The following is a 15,563-nucleotide window of genomic DNA, read 5'->3' on the forward strand; positions in this document are numbered from 1 at the left end:
GACACAATGAAATTTTATTTAGAGGGCTGACACATAGGCCAAGGAGTGTGAACAATGCTACGTGGCTGTTATAGTGGGTGATCCACATTATTCACAGAACCTTCCAAGTGATTCCGATTCCTCTTCTTCACTGTTCCTGTGTTTTAACGGGTACTACAGTGGAATTCCTTCCTGGGGACTCCACCTCAAAACACATCTCTAATTCTGACCACCTCTTACCTTTACTATTAACATACTGACTCAGGCCACCATCACCTCTCACACCATCTCAGATGTATTTGTAAATAAAAGGATTTTAAGGGTGTGTGTGTGGGGCCGGGCGTTGGTGGCCCACGCCTTTAATCCCAGCACTCGGGAGGCAGAGGCAGGTGGATCTCTGTGAGTTCGAGGCCAGCCTGGTCTACAGAGCAAGTTCCAGGACAGCCTCCAAAACAATACAGAGAAACCCTGTCTCGAAAATAAAAAAAAAAAAAAAGGGTGTGTGTGTGTGTGTCTGCGCGCGTGCGCGCGGTCTGCCACTTGTTGATCTGGTGTGCCTAAGGTGGACAAAAGGAGGCATCTGATTCCCTGGAATTGGAGGTGGTTGTGAGCTGCCCTGTCTGTGCTGGGAACAGACCCAGGCCCACTGCAAGAGCAAGTGCTTTTAACCCTTGAGGCATCTCTCTAGGTAGGGGGAATAAGTACACCATAGAATGGGTGTGGGCATCTCAGGGCAGTCTTCATTCAAATGCTGCAGTTGTTTACCTCGACTGGAATATAAACTTCTTCACCACTACATCCCCAGCACTTAGAAGACAATGAATCAAGTAGTAATTCCTCAGTGAATATCTGCAGAATGAATAAGTCCCAAATACAATGAGAAGAAGTTTGAGCGAGCTGGAGATGGTTCCATGGTTTACAGCACTTATTGATCTTGCCAGGACCTGATTTTAATTCCCAGCACCCACAGAGTTGCTTAGAGGCATCGGTGGATTTTGGCTCCAATTTTGGGGGATTCCACATCCTCTTCCGGCCTCCTCGGGCACCAGGAATGTACAGGGTGCACATATGCACATGTAGGCAAAACATTCATATACACAGAATAAATTAATCTAAAAATATTTTTTTAAGAAAAGTTTGTCATTATCGAGATGGCTCAGCAGGTGTGGTGGTTTGAATAAGAATGGCTCCCATATGTTCATAGGAAGTGGCACTATTAGGAGGTATGGCCTGGATGGCGCAGGTGTGGATTGCTAGAGGAAGTGCATCACTAGAGGGTGGGCTTTGAGGTCTCAGGTGCTCAAGCCACGCCCAGTGTGGCTGTCACTTCCTGCTGCCTGGGGATCCAGATACAGAACTCTTAGCTACCTATCCAGCACCATGTTGCCTACATGCTGCCATGTTCCCCATCATGAGGATAATGAACTAAACCTCTGAACTGTAAGCCAGTCCCAATGAAATGTTTTCCTTTATAAGAGTTGCCATGGTTAAGGTGTTCCTTCACAGCAACAGAAACTCTTAAGACAGTAAGTAAAAGTGCTTGCCTTGAAAGTAATCTAAGAATACTCCCCCACAGACCACAGTGGGCAGAGAACCGAACCCCAAAAGCTCTCCTCTGAGTTGTGCACACATGCTATGGCCCTTGTGCACCTGCATTCACACTTAACACATACATACGCAATAACAGTAAATATCTTTAGGCCAGACCTACTGATGTATACCTTATGCCTAGTACTCAGGAGGCACAGGCAAGCAGGAATCTGTGAGTTCAATGCTAACCGGATCCACATAGGTAATTCTAAGCAAGTCAACCAGAGCTATATGTCACAAACAAAACCAGTAAATAACTTTGTAAGTCAAGTTTTGGGGCTGGAAAGATGGCTCTGTAGTTAAGAACACTTGCTGCTCTTCCAGCGAACTCAGGTCTGGTTCCCAGCACCTAAACTAGGTGACTCATAACTGCCTCTAACTCTAGCTACAGGGGGTCCAGCGCCCTCTTCTGGCTTTCTCAGGCACCCACACACCCATGGCATATACTCACACACTTGTGAGAATACACTCATACAATAAACAAATGTGAATCTTTTTAAATAAGTTTTGGGGGCCAGTGAGATAGGATGTTAAAGGTGAAGCTATCAAACCTAAGGGCTGATCCCTGGGGCCCACATGGTGGAAGAATGTGGAGAGGGCCAAAGGGGTGTGGCCTGGCGGGAGGAAGTGAGGCTTCAAAAGACTGCTGACATTTAGAGTTACCTCTGCCTTCTGTTGGAGGTTTGAGATGTGCTCCAGCTACTTGCCACCTCTGCTATGCAATCTTGGACTTTAACTATAAGCCCAAAATAAACTCTGTTCTACAAGTTGCCTTGATTGTGGTGTTTTATCTCAGCAACAAAAAAGTAACTAATACTAATGAGAAAACATCTTAGAATGTTTTAGTATAAATAATAACAAATGTAAATAATCAGCATAGAAATGATAGGAACAAATTTTCTCTATTTACTGTCTGCCACATAGCAGATGCACAATTTCATTCAGAGCTCACAATTCTTAGGGAAGGAGGTGGAGAGAAGGGCTCAGAGTACTGCTCTTTCCAGGGAGCTGACTGGTTCCCAGCACCATGTTGGACAGTTCACAATCACCTGTAACTCTGGTTCTGGGGGATTTGACAGGTGCATGTGGGTGTATACATACCTGTGAGTATATGTATACACATACATACACACACAGAGAATCTTTTAAAGAAATAATGATAGCAAGTATGAAAATCCATTAGTTTGTAGACTAATGAAACACTTTAAAGGACAAGAGTTAGTCACCATAGGTTGGAGGAAGAAAAGCCTTTTTTTTTAACCTTTACTGTTATGTGTACGGGAGTTTTGCCTGCATGAGTATGTGCCTGCAACGCAGTGCCTGTAGAGATCAGAAGAGAGCATTAGATTCCCTGGGACTGGAATTACAGATAATTGTGAGCTTCCACATGGGTTCAGGAAACTGTACCTGGATCCTCTGGAAGAGCAGCTAGCGTTCTTAACTGCTGAGCCATCTCTTCTGTCCATTAATGGGATTTAGAAAGACATTCCTCTCAGTCCACAGATCAGGGGAGCCAGAAAACACAGCAACAATCATGTCTCATAAGTAACCAGGCCCGGATCTAGAGTCTAAAATGGAGACATGGCTCAGCGGCACATGTGTGAGTCCATGGGCTCAACCTCCAGCATTTGGAAGACAGAAACCAAAGGAAAACCCTTCAAGACCTCCAGGAGCGTGATCTAACTGCCAGTTAGCATCTGGAAGAAAATTGTGGTTTCTAAAGTTGCACTGGAACCTAGAAGCCAACACAGACTCAGGAATTAGACTCATGGGAACCCAGAGGGCTTTGGTCCTGGGCACTGCCATCCCCAGAAAGATGCTCAGAACACTCTTGCAATCCTTGATCTCTTTCACAAAAGAAGGGATTTCTTTAGTTACATATTCCATTTGGGATGTGGAAAGGCATTTTTTAAAAAACCTCGAGTTTATGGAAAATGAGATACATAGAATAGTAACACATCATAAAAACAGGTTAATTTAGTTAATTTAGTCAAGATATAAATAGCTCCCAGGATGGCTGGCTATTATTCAAATTGACTTTTCCACTGGTTTTTCAAGCCATTGCGTTATCTTCCAAGGTGCCTCTCCCTGCTGGTGAGAATTTATAAAAGAGATGCAAACTACACAGGGTTTGGTGGTGCATACCTTTAATCCCAGCAGGGAGAGGCAAGGGGATCTCTGCAAATCCCAAACCAGCCAAGCCTACATCCTAAGACCCATCTGAAACAACAAACAAAAAGTTAAAAGGAATTCTAACTAAGTGTCTAAGGCAGACACCCTACATATGCTAATAACACAAGCTAATTCACTGATCAAATCATCTCCCTGATAAACACAGTAATTACACTGGGAAAAAAGACTCACAATAAACAAGCCTATTAAACCACATTTTATCAAATACCAGTGTTTTAAAGACATTCAGCTAAGCAAACCTAAAAGATAATTTTTAAAAATCCCCCCATTGTTGTTGGGAGGTTTTGTTTTGTTTTGTTGACACAAGGTCTTTTAACCTCCAATCACTCTGTGGCCAATCTGAGCTCGGATCCTCTCCCCTCTGCCTCCCACCAGGCCCAGTTCAGTGTGATGCTGAGGACCTAGCTGGGGCCCTGTGCTGGCTAGGCAAGCACCTAACCAACTGAGTGTCAAACATCACCAGGCAAAAACCTTTCCAAAGTTTAAAATTATTTCCAGCTAATACAACAATACAATTTATTACCCACATTATTCCTCACCCGCAGTAGCAAGTCATCAGACTAATTCCACTCACTCAAGATTTCTGATCAGCAATTAAAACAAATTGCCACAGTCCTCAGCAAATAAAATGTAAACAGAGAAACCCCAAGTGGTTTAAGAGCACTGACAGTTCTTATGGAGGATCTGGGTTTGATTCTCAGCAACAGGGTGGCTCCCAGCCATCTATAATGGGATCTGATACCCTCTTCTGTATGCAGACAAACATGCAAGCAGAGCTCTTACATACATAAATAAATAAATCTTTAAAGACTTATATCAAAAAAGAAAGAAAACCCAAGACTGAATGTTTGCATAGCAATATATATGTATGTGGTAACTGTATCATGTAAGGGGTGTGTGCACGAAACACTGCCATTATTGAATTTAATTCTCACTACTGTCTTTCATAGATGGTTTATTAAGGAAAACAAATTTTTAAGTTTTAAAAAACTAACTAAAAAGCCGGGCGTTGGTGGCGCACGCCTTTAATCCCAGCACTCGGGAGGCAGAGGCAGGCGGATCTCTGTGAGTTCGAGACCAGCCTGGACTACCAAGCAAGTTCCAGGACAGCCTCCAAAGCCACAGAGAAACCCTGTCTCGAAAAACCAAAAAAAAAAAAAAAAACCAAACAAACAAAAAATAACCTAACTAAACTGCTTTTGAAAAAGGCATATTATCTACAGAGTGAGTTCCAGGACAAGCTCCAAAACTACACAGAGAAACCCTGTCTTGAAAAAAAAAGGGGGGGGATTATTAGTGATTTGAATAATGGCCTACCATCCAGGAGATAAGCTAGCTGTTTATGATATCTTGCCTACTAGAGCACTCTGTGTAAATTAGGATGTCTATTTCTAAAATCCACAGAGGCAAGAGTGGCAGAGAGCCCCTTCTCTTCTGATGCAGGAATCTGATGATGGTGATTTTCCCCAGCATACAGCCTCTGGTCTCTGGTGAATCTTACTTCTAAATCTGTGTCAATTTCCTTTTTAGCCAAGAAAGCTAAGGTTGGCTGAATTGGTTAAAAGAAGCCTGGGCTCCTGTACTTAACCACTACCTACATATTGCTGGTTGTAGACATAACAATACCAGTTACTGTAACAGGATGTCATATGCAGCTTTTCCTGTCTTCTCAGCAGGGTTCTCCAAGGTCTAAACCCAAACAAGAGTCAGATGCCTCACATCTAAGAACAGCCTTGTGCAGACTCTGCAAGCATCAGTCACTTCATGATCCTTCTCAAGGGTGTGCATCGACCAACTGTCTCAAAAAACTCAAAAAGAAAAAAGGAAGAAAACTTGTGGAGCTAGAGGTGGCCCTGTGGTCAGAGCCCCTGCCATCCTTCCAGAATGTGCTTTCTGGCACCGCATTGAGAGGCTCACAGCTGCCTGTCACTCCAGCTGGGGAATCCAATGACCTCTTCTGGCCTTTGTGGCACTCCTGCACACATGACACACACATACACATAAATAAAAACAAAATTTTAATATTGGCTTAGGTAAGCTAGGCATAGTGGCACACACCTGTAACACCAGCACAAAAGTGCCTGAGGCTGGAGGATTTCAAGTCTGAGGCGACCCAGGGCTACAAGGCAAGATTCTATCTCAAAACAAATGAATAAACAAAAAGCATCTTATGTAAAACAACAAATGAAATTTCAGCAGACAGGGGAAGGTTTACAAATTACTACAATGTAGGAAATTATAGACAAAGTAACTTTAACACCACAAAGCTTTTAGAATTTCATTACATTAACTCAATATTAGAAAAGATAATTAAACAAATCTTAATCTTTTTATCTAATTACCCTTAAAAAATCTTCTCTGAAGTCAGCATTAACTGCCCTGAACTGGAACATGGCCACTAAATACAGCACTAGAAAGCCAATAAAACCCTCGCTTCCACTAGTGTTCAAAGACTGCAGTTTTCCCAGGTTTTAAAAGTCTCAACACAGGACGGGTGAGATGTCTCAGCAGGTGAAGGTGCTTGCTACCAAGTCTAACCACCTGCGTCAGAGGCCCTGGACCCACATAGTGGAAGGAGAACTAACTGCCACAGGGTGTCCTCCGACCACACCTGAAGGGACCAGCCCCCCATTTTAGCAGCCATGACAGGCTAACATGTGGTTGCCTGACCTTGCCACTCCTGTCCCGGTCACTAGGAGGTCAGATGCCCTCCTCGTGGCAAGGAACCAATCAGAAGTTAGCTGGCCGGGCTGTGCTTTACGGACAAGTGCACAGCAGTGATGTGCAGTCCATAGCAACTGCCCTGGGAGGGCCTATGGGTCATAACAACCGTTGACCAATCAACACAGGGCAGGTTGTCCAAGCCTGGAAGCGCACCAATCCTGAGACTGTTACATACCCCTAGACACTCCCCTTACCTGCCCTATAAGATCCCTCCCTCGTGAGTTTTCTCTAGTTGCCCCTGATGGATGAAAGGCCCGAGATAATGGGATTAGCTCGTTGAACAACTACAGTAAAAGACTCTCTGCTTTTGCATCAAAATGGGCCTCTCGGTAATTTGGGGGTTCAGAATTTGGGCACAACACTTGCAACCATGAGAGTGCCCACACGAATAAATAAGTAAATAAAGTATAACATTTTTAAAGTCATAAAGTAACACTAATGTTATTTTTAGAAATTTTGAAAGTACTGAGGGCCAGGAACAGCTGTACTTCTACCCCGCCTACATAATCACTGGTGTATTTTGGTGTTTCCTCCTGGTCTTTTTTATGAGAGTATTTTTATGGAGCTGTAATTAGAATGTACTTATAATTGTGTCATCTTATTTTTCATCTTAAAACTACATCAAATGATGACAATTTCCAAGAGTTCTGAACTGTAGACACAAGTGGCTCATCTCAAAACATGAATCTATATCCATTGTAACATGTAACTTCCTGTCTAGCTCTAAGCTAAAAGCTGGAAGACAGAGTTCTTTGTTTTCAACTCAGGCTCCCAAATTCTATGTTCTTTGTATATTTCATCTTACTTGGTGTGCTGGTTTGGTTTGTTTGTTTGTTTGTTTGTTTGTTTTTTGTCAGCTTCCACAGACCTAAACATATCTTGGGGGACGGGCTCTCAATTGAGGAATTTTGTCCACCAGACTGGCCTATGGGCATGTCTGTAGGTCATCTTCTTGACTAATGATTGATGTGGGGGACCCAGCCCACTGTGGGCAAGGCCATTTTGGGCAGTTGGGTCCCTGGGTGGAAAGAAGGAGAGAAAGGAGAGGGAGAGTTGAGCAGGCCTGAGGGCAAGCTAACAAGCAGCATTCCTCCATGGTTCTCGCCTCTGCCTGAATTCATGTCAGAAATTCCACAGATGATGAACTGTGATCAAAACCTGTACCCCAAACAAATCCTCTCCCCAGGTTGCTTTTGGCCACCTTGTTTATCATAGCAACAGAAAGTAAACTAGCACAGCTGGCAATATCAAAACACAAGAGTCACACTTCTTTACTTAGTTATCAAACAAATGTCTCAACTTACCATTTAGAACACTAGAAACAGTACTTCCTCTGGGAACCGTATTGCTAGGTTTGCAATATCAAATACCTTCAGGTCCACAATATCATTTAGAAACAACCACAGTTATTATTGTTACTAAAAGCACTTCTCTCCCTAAAGCCATCAGATGGAGCAGAGAAGGCAGATTCCCTACCCCTAATATGCCAGAGAAGGGTGAGAAAAGCCTCTGTGTAGACGAGATGGTCATGTGAGCAGAGAGGACACTCCAGCGTGGGCTGCTGGAGCTAGAACAGAATGAGGATATGTACCTGTGGACTAAGGGATGTGGCGTGAGCCATCAGAGCCAGTGCAGGGCAGAGCACGGTCAAGTACATCTCAGCCTCTCGCCCAGTTTTCTATGTGTTACTACACAAAGTCAGCAAGCAAACGCACCCTGACTGAATATTGCACAACTGGTAAGAAGGATGAGTTAAAGATCTGTGTGCCGATATACAAGAGGGGAAAAAGCCAGGGAAACCATTTCTCCAGTGGGAACCCTTTTCTACAGACTTTGTCTTTTAAGGATATAAATGCATCTCCTACTTAACCCCCACTAACATGAATCAGGATGTCATACAACTAACACCTATCCTTTGTCCAGCCTTCTCTTCTCAAATGGTGTGGGGTGAGGGGTAAGTTCTCATTTCCCTCAAAGTGGAGACGAGAATCATGACTAAGTGACCCCACTGTGGTGAGTGACTTTTGCAGTTCAGTACAGCCAGCTGTGACTTTGTTTTATTACCTACGTGTTAGTACTTTTCACAAGTCATTTCTCAGGTTTATGTATTTTTATTTCATGTCTATGAGTACTGGCCTGCACGGATGTGTGCACATGTGTATCCAGTCCCTGTGGAGGCCAGAAAAGGGTGCTGGGTCATCCAAACAAATGGCTGTCAGCTACCCTGTAGGTGCTGGGAACCAAACCCAGAACCTAAGCAAAAGCAAGAGGACTTACTCATAACCGCTGAGCCATCAGTAACCGGCGTGGGACTGTATGGCGACTACTGTTGACTGACAAATTCCAGCATTGTACCTTTGCAGATCTCAGTCTCCAGCACCTTTTACTTTCATTTGTAATGATTCTCACCGTGTTATAGGAATTCCCTTATGCCTTTTCCTTTGGGAAATTCTGTGCAGGCCTTGAAGCATGAGAACGTATAAAATGGCAGCATGTTAACTCTGCCTACTCCCACACAAGTTAATACCAAGCTGTTAGAAAATTTAATAAGTGACATGTGCTTCATAAATAAGCTACATTAATTCCTAAGGTCTACTCAAGTTCACAGTAATAAGTCTTTTCTCACTTTAAGCTTTAGCTATTTGAATAAACTAAGTAAAAAAGCTACAATATTCTATAACTCCTGTGTGTGTGTGTGTGTGTGTGTGTGTGTGTGTGTGTGTGTGTGTGTGTGTGTCCGTCCAAGAAAGTCCTTTTATCAACATCAGGTACGTAGACAAAATCGCCCATTCCTTCAGGGGCTTGAAGGAAAGTTCCTGCTTGCTAAAAAGGGAGGCATTCTTATCTCTAGCAAGAGGAAGGTTTGGCTCTCATTAACATATGACTGGTGCCTATTGTCAAGGTCAAAGCTTCCTCAATCCCTGATCACAAGCCATCTATCCCAGTTTACCTCTCCTTTCTCCTATTTAATCCTTTGAGTAATTACAGAGTATAAAAGCTGTAGTCTTTTTTCAATAAAGGGGCAGCCATCCTGATTCACCCTCAATCTCCTTCCCCGCTCACTGCAGACTCTACACCTCCTCTTTGGGACCTGAACCCCGCTGGAGCTGGACTCCAGCAAGTAACCAAGGCTAGGGTGCTGCTTCTACTCATGGCTCAGTGTTTACTGTTCTTGTAACTTCATAAAAAAATACAGCATGTCGTCAGGTGATCATGGCACACACCTTTAATCCCAGCACTCAGGAGGCAGAGGTAGGTGGATCTCTGTGAGTTCAAGACCAGCCTGATCTACAAAAGCTAGTTCCAGGACAGCCTCCAAAGCCACAGAGAAACCCTGCCTCAAGAAAAAAAAAAAAAAACAGCATGTCACTGGTCGGTGGTGGCGCACGCCTTTAATCCCAGTATTCTGGATGCAGAGGCAAGCATATCTATGTGAGTTCGAGGCCAGCTCTAGCCCCGCTGGTACACAATGGCATCTCATGGTTTCCATGTAAACTTCTCAACTTAATTTCTTCCTTTTTTTATTTGTTTATTGACATGAAGCCTCAGTATCCATCCCTGGCTGGCCTTGAACTTGTAATCTTCCTGCCACAGTCTCTAAAGTAGCATGCCACTACATCTGGCTCAAACTCTTCCATCCTGTACCATATGACTCTTAATTGCTATACAAATATGATTTTTAAAACTACTTTTATAGGCCATCACTTTCTGTTGAAATTAATATCTCATGAATTCAAGAATCATTGCCAGTCCAGAACAGGTCAGTTCTGAGACACTTGAGTCAGTGTACATGTATCATAGATGGCAGACAAAAGACAGGAGAGATACCGGAAATGTTTAGAATCATGGAAGCCAAGAAGACAGGAAGACCAAGACTTGAGTGTCTGTTGGTCATCAGGACCCGGAAAGAACAGTCTAAACGGCAAAGAGGAGGCTGACGAGAGATGGCAGTGGGCTGGGAGTGGATGGGGCCATAAGAATGGGAGCAGCAATGGTAGACAATTCTGCAAGGAGTTAGCCCACGGCAGCAAGTGGACGATAAACACAGTGAAGCCGGGAAGGAGCATCGGGTGCCGGAGACTTTTCTCTTGAAGACAGGAAAGAAGTTATATTTAAACCTGGGTGGGAAGGCGTCAGGAAGGAAGGGGGAAGAAACAAGGAGAGAGAACAGAAGCCCAGAAAGGAGAGCAGGCAGGAGCCTTCAGTGGGATCTGGAGGGGTGAGCAGCCGCCAGGAGCAGGGCCACCTTTCCACTGGAACGGGGTGTGGACAAAGGACAAGTAATGCAGGAGATTTGCAGACTTAGGGTTACACAATGATGAAGTTCTAGAGGAGGGGTTTTACCGTTTCTTTTCTGTGAAATGAGAAGCAAGATTGTCTGCTGAGAGGGCAGAGATGGGGAAACCAAAAGCTTGGAGAGGAATAAGTGCTTCAATGAGGCTCGGTGCGAAAACAAAGCAAGAGCACAGGGGTTCCCTTGGCACAGGGGCTTTTCTTCTGGGAGTAGTAGGATTTGAACCCAGAGCCTCACACATGCTACACAAGTGCTCCACCCTGAGCTCTGCAGCCCTGCACAAGTGCTCTACCTCTGAGTTATAGCCCCAGACCTGTGCAAGGGCTTTAAATGGTAAAAGTTGGGATCTCTGAGAACATTTGTCACATTAGAATCCACCAGATGGAACAGCAAAAGCAATCCAGGGAGCTGTGGTCACATCTATCACAGAAGGAAAGTTCTAAAAGAAAGGGCAGACTCATGTCATATAACTAAGGAATGAGGTAGGGTCCAGGCATGTGGCCACGGGGAATAAAGGTTTTCAAAAGCATGGTGGTGGAATTTCAATGTAAACTGTCCCCACTATGCTCAAGTGTTTGAACACTTATCCCCAGATGGAGGTGCTGTTTTGGGATTTTAGGAAGCTTTGGGAGGCAGAGCCTCACTGGAGGAAGTGAGTCGCTGGAGGCCGACCTTAAGGCTTGACAAACCTGGCCGATTTCCTGTCTTCTCTGCTTCCTGATGCCAGACATATGTTCCCACCTGCCTGGAACGCTAGCCGTCATGTCCTTCTGGGCACACCATGACTAACTGCATCCCTAAAGATGGGGCTAAAATACCTCAGCCACTGCTTCTGCTCTGAGATCGGATCAGGGGAATAAGAAAAGTAAGTAATACAGATGATCTGGACCAGTTATTGCTGACCCCACCCCCTGACAATGGGCAGGGTAGGCATACCGGCATGCAGGCAGATACTTAGACAGCTCAAAGGGCCCTGTGTCTCGTGGTTACATCACGGCTACGTCACGCATTAGGGTGCTGCGTAAGGACTCAGTACGCATGTGCAAGCTTCCCCTTTTAAGCAAGCGCCCCTCCTCCCTTCCTCTCTGTTCCCCGTTGGCCGACACCTAACCCCCATCTTGTTCCCTTCCTCCAACAAACTCCACGTGGGTGTGTTGAGTCTTGTGGTTCCTGTTTCATCTCCTGCTGCTACAGCAAATGAATAACACCAGTGACAGCAAACTATGAAGAAGATAGACAAAGTATGAATATGACATTTATTTCAAAGTCAGTAAAGGAGAGTGAAAACAACCATAAGGAAACAATTTCAAATAGAATATTTGAAAGCTTCAGGGAGAGAAGGGGTGTCTTATGTTTTTGGAAACTCTAGAGCAGTGATTCTTAACCTTCCTACGCTATGACCCTTTAATAAAGTTCCTCATGTTGTGGTGATCCCCAACTATAAAATTATTTTGTTGCTACTTCATAACTGCAATTTTGATACTGTCATAAATCGTAATGTAAACATCTGTTGTTTTCCAATGGTCTTAGGTGACCCTTGTGTAAGGGTCAACTGACCCCCCAAAGGGTCACAACTCACAGGTTGAGAACTGCTGCATTAAGGGAAGGGTTAAGGAGAGGAGGGAGAGAAAGAAAGCATATAGCAAAGGGGGGACAGATAAGTCTCACAAAATAAATTAATTAATTTAGTTAGTTAAATAAATAAATAGGTACTGAGGTTCCCATGACATTTGAGAACAGTGAGAGTTCTTACAGAAATGGATGAGAAAATAGGAGTCGCATGAGACTAAGTTGGTTGATTCTGACCACATCACATGACCCTACTGTAGTAAAAAAGAGTATCTATGATAAGCATTAAAGGGCTGACTACCTGAGAATAGCTCAAGTGTGTGTTTATTTTGAGATAGGTCCTAACTGTAGTGGCCCAGGCTAGCCTTCAACTTCTAAGACTCAAGATACAATTGTAAAGGATACAGTCTTTAAGAGCTGCTTAACAATGAGCTGTGGTTAAGAGATTAGGGGATGAATCTGTAGTTGACCTTGGATAACATGATTCATAGGGGAGATGGACTACATAATTCTTAGACTCTCTTAGAACCTGGCCTCAGTAATAAAGAAAATAAACTTGGGCCAAAGATAGGAAAAGTATTGACGACACTTACCCGGGGGAATGCCCTGCTTCTTAAGAACGCACACAGATTGTCAGTGCAGTCAAGGAGACAGGAACACAATAGGAGCTCAGTGTGGGGTACACAGCCCAACCCAGAGCTCGGGAGACTAACGTAAGAGGATGCATCAAAGATTAAGGCTAACCTGGGCTACAGAAGACCTTGTCTCAAAACAACAAATCTGAAGCCTAGGTTAAGAGGCTAAGAAAAGGGATGTTTGTAATGAGAAACTGAGTTCTAGGAAAGCAATAAACACAGAGAAAGCAGGCACAAAACAGCAAAAGAGGAGATGACAGTGGACGGCCATGATGGGCGGGGAGAAGACAGTGGACACCTGTGATGTGAGTGAGGAGAGGACAGTGGACACCTGTGATGTGAGAGAGGACAGTGGACACCTGTGATGTGAGTGAGGAGAGGACAGTGGACACCTGTGATGTGAGAGAGGACAGTGGACACCTGTGATGTGAGAGAGGACAGTGGACACCTGTGATGTGAGTGAGGAGAGGACAGTGGACACCTGTGATGTGAGAGAGGACAGTGGACACCTGTGATGTGAGGAGAGGACAGTGGACACCTGTGATGTGAGGAGAGGACAGTGGACACCTGTGATGTGAGAGAGGACAGTGGACACCTGTGATGTGAGTGAGGACAGTGGACACCTGTGATGTGAGTGAGGACAGTGGACACCTGTGATGTGAGTGAGGAGAGGACAGTGGACACCTGTGATGTGAGTGAGGACAGTGGACACCTGTGATGTGAGTGAGGAGAGGACAGTGGACACCTGTGATGTGAGGAGAGGACAGTGGACACCTGTGATGTGAGTGAGGAGAGGACAGTGGACACCTGTGATGTGAGTGAGGACAGTGGACACCTGTGATGTGAGGAGAGGACAGTGGACACCTGTGATGTGAGTGAGGACAGTGGACACCTGTGATGTGAGGAGAGGACAGTGGACACCTGTGATGTGAGTGAGGAGAGGACAGTGGACACCTGTGATGTGAGTGAGGAGAGGACAGTGGACACCTGTGATGTGAGTGAGGAGAGGACAGTGGACACCTGTGATGTGAGTGAGGAGAGGACAGTGGACACCTGTGATGTGAGTGAGGACAGTGGACACCTGTGATGTGAGGAGAGGACAGTGGACACCTGTGATGTGAGTGAGGAGAGGACAGTGGACACCTGTGATGTGAGTGAGGAGAGGACAGTGGACACCTGTGATGTGAGTGAGGAGAGGACAGTGGACACCTGTGATGTGAGTGAGGAGAGGACAGTGGACACCTGTGATGTGAGTGAGGACAGTGGACACCTGTGATGTGAGTGAGGACAGTGGACACCTGTGATGTGAGGAGAGGACAGTGGACACCTGTGATGTGAGTGAGGAGAGGACAGTGGACACCTGTGATGTGAGTGAGAGAGGACAGTGGACACCTGTGATGTGAGTGAGGAGAGGACAGTGGACACCTGTGATGTGAGTGAGGAGAGGACAGTGGACACCTGTGATGTGAGGAGAGGACAGTGGACACCTGTGATGTGAGTGAGGAGAGGACAGTGGACACCTGTGATGTGAGTGAGAGAGGACAGTGGACACCTGTGATGTGAGTGAGGAGAGGACAGTGGACACCTGTGATGTGAGTGAGGAGAGGACAGTGGACACCTGTGATGTGAGTGAGGACAGTGGACACCTGTGATGTGAGTGAGGACAGTGGACACCTGTGATGTGAGGACAGTGGACACGTGTGATGTGAGAGAGGACAGTGGACACCTGTGATGTGAGTGAGGACAGTGGACACCTGTGATGTGAGTGAGGACAGTGGACACCTGTGATGTGAGTGAGGAGAGGACAGTGGACACCTGTGATGTGAGGAGAGGACAGTGGACACCTGTGATGTGAGTGAGGACAGTGGACACCTGTGATGTGAGTGAGGACAGTGGACACCTGTGATGTGAGTGAGGAGAGGACAGTGGACACCTGTGATGTGAGTGAGGAGAGGACAGTGGACACCTGTGATGTGAGTGAGGAGAGGACAGCGGACACCTGTGATGTGAGTGAGGAGAGTGGGAGAATCAAAGGAAAGTTGCCTAAGGGCAGCAACAGTGGAAGAAATGCTGGTGTGATTTTACACACACACACACACACACACACACACACACACACACACACACAGTTCACAAAACAGTAACTTCCATCACTGTATGAGATAAACAATAGCATATAGTATATAGTTTAGGACAAATACTATCTTATCATTGTTTTCAATTCCAACATAAATCATGTAAAAATTAAGTTAGAAAAGATTCACTGAGTCGGGCGTTGGTGGCGCAAGCCTTTAATCCCAGCACTCGGGAGGCAGAGGCAGGCGGATCTCTGTGAGTTGGAGGCCAGCCTGGTCTACAGAGTGAGTTCCAGGACAGCCTCCAAAGCCACAGAGAAACCTTGTCTTGAAAAAAACCAAGAAAAAAACCAAAAAAAAGAAAAAAAGAAAAAAAAAAAGAAAAGATTCACTGTAAGGACATAGGCAACTTTTCCTAATTCCAGTCTGGACAACACATGGACAATGCTATGTGCTTATCAGGTTCACTGAAGAGTCTGCTTCATTCTTTTGCATTTAATTGGG

General features: G+C 45.1%; 1 protein-coding gene across 1 annotated transcript in view; it reads right to left on the minus strand.

Moving 5' to 3' along the window:
- Dennd2c (DENN domain containing 2C) overlaps window positions 1-15,563 on the minus strand; it is a 76,097-nt gene that overhangs the window by 54,394 nt on the left and 6,140 nt on the right. The window lies entirely within an intron of this gene.

This window comes from Mesocricetus auratus, unplaced genomic scaffold (genome assembly GCF_017639785.1).
Source record: "Mesocricetus auratus isolate SY011 unplaced genomic scaffold, BCM_Maur_2.0 Super-Scaffold_100009, whole genome shotgun sequence".
NCBI lineage: Eukaryota > Metazoa > Chordata > Mammalia > Rodentia > Cricetidae > Mesocricetus > Mesocricetus auratus.